The sequence below is a fragment of the Podarcis muralis genome, chromosome 1 (genome assembly GCF_964188315.1).
Source record: "Podarcis muralis chromosome 1, rPodMur119.hap1.1, whole genome shotgun sequence".
NCBI classification, from domain to species: Eukaryota; Metazoa; Chordata; class Lepidosauria; order Squamata; family Lacertidae; genus Podarcis; species Podarcis muralis.
Window position 1 is genome coordinate 83,208,326 of NC_135655.1, and position 2,299 is coordinate 83,210,624.

Sequence of the window (2,299 nt, forward strand, 5' to 3'; positions counted from 1 at the left end):
TTCGAATTTGAATGTGAAGCCAGTGGTTGTACAGTGGTACCTCAGGTTAAGAACTTAATTCATTCTGGAGGTCCGTTCTTCACCTGAAACTGTTCTTAACCTGAAGCACCACTTTAGCTAATGGGGCCTCCCGCCGCCGCGCCGCTGCTGCACGATTTCTGTTCTCATCCTGAAGCAAAGTTCTTAACCCGAGGTACTATATCTGGGTTAGCGGAGTCTAACCTGAAGCGTCTGTAACCTGAGGTACCACTATATTCCAATGCTCGCTTGCGTGGGAGTAAGTCTCATTGAACTCAGTCAGGCTTTCTTCTGAGTAGACACATAGGATTGCCCTGACAAGTGAAATGGATGAACTAGGGAGCAAATGGGAAGAAGGGGTGGATTTTGGACCCCATCCCAGTAGAGGTTGGCCATTAGGTAAGAGAGGCGTGGCTCCACCAACCTCAGACTGCTCTTAGCCAGCTCCTGCCTGCCTGTCTGTCATCCTCCTTACAACCTTTCAGGGAGTGGCACAGCCTATCAACCTCCTCCTCTTTGGTCTCTGTGTTGCCTTTTGTAGAACTCAGCAGGGGGCAGGATGGGGACAAAGCTGGAATTAGTTGACTCAGCTTGTCCTTGACCCTGGCTTCCAGCCTTATGCCCCATCAGTCCCAATAGGCACCAGGTTTTTGCAACTAATCCTGACCTTTGCAAGAACTGAAGACATTGATTGGGATTCAACTAAGTTTTGCTCAGAGTAGATGCATTGGAATTAATGTTCAATGGGTCTAATTTGTCTAAAAAAGTTAGTTGACTACCACTCTTGATCTTCCCGGGGCTCGGGATGTATGCTTGGGAAACTGCTTCCTCTGTGAATCTGTATGTTATCAGAGGTGGGTCAATTGTAAATACCACAAAACAATTTTAAGTTTATGACTGGGATCTCTGTTGCATGAATTAGAGCACAAACAATTTATGCATATTAAGCTTATATAGTGTTATGACAATCTGTATTATCTGTATTATTTCCAAAAGACTTCCAAAAATGTCTGCAACTGGATGCTCTAGTTTGAAACTCAAATGCATGAAAAACTGTTGCAAAAAAAGAACTAAACCAATTGAGGAAGCTTATATGGCTGATAAGGACTTTGCTAAATCCTCTATATTTTTGTTACATTCAACTTATTAAAGTAACACATGCAAGAGAGATGCATTGCAAACATCTCAGAAGTAAGCCCCCCTGTGTTCAATTGGATTTATTCCATATTTAGTTATTTAATCAAACATTTCACTTTTTTACATAAGGCCTTCCCAGAATCAGGAAGCTTCCCCATTATGGCTAGGGCTATTACCATAAAATTGCAGTAGATTACCTAATGTGTATTTGTGGAGCTCGCTCAGTATACCATGTTCTGCCTAGATGGAAATTTGATGAGAAAATGATGCAAAACAGGAATGGCCTATTTAAAAGAGTTCATCACCAGGAGGGAAAAGGTTACACGGAAAGTTGCAAAGCTTTTGACGGCTCAGAAATGTAGGAGATTTGCTTTGTTGAAAGGCATTTGTATGTACTATCTTTCATTATCTTCCCTCTGCTGAAAGTGGTTTCACCTCTTTTGATTTTACCTGTTCTATCTTCTGTTGTTTGTGATCTTTGAGATGACCTTGTTCATTTAACAATAAAGCAATAAACGTAATTGAGATCGAGTTGTGTGTAAATTGAAAGCTGACGTGTTGTTACACCACACATATAATGTAATCCAACTACATAGAACATATTCCCTGCTTTGTTTTCATATACCCTGAGCCGCCTGTTAAATCCAGTTCTAAAGCAGGCACATCCAACTTCCAAGAGACTGCAATCTACTCCCACTATAAAAAAAGCTTTGACACGCCCCGATCGACCGATAATTTGCGATCAACTTGTTAAACGTCCCTGTTCTAAAGGGTGTGTGTTGCCAAGAGTTGTCAATAATTTCAGCGCAGTGCTTGGAGGAATCACCTTTTGCATATATCATATTCTTGTTTTCTTGAGGCTAATGAGACTACCCTGGCTTCCATCCCCCCAAAGTGAGTGTTGTTTCCAGGAAGACCCTGGCTGCATTTATGCAGACTAGGGCATGAGTTATACTGAATTCAGTGGGACTGGCTTGTGAATAATCATGCATAGTATCCTATGGTGTGGTGTTTTATGTCCAGAGTTGGAAAATCAGCCACTATGTGGAGCTAAAGGTACAGAAAAGTTGGGAAGGACTGCAAGTGCTATGGGCGTGATGAGCAGGTACATTACAACCACGGTCTCGTGGTGACTTTATACCAC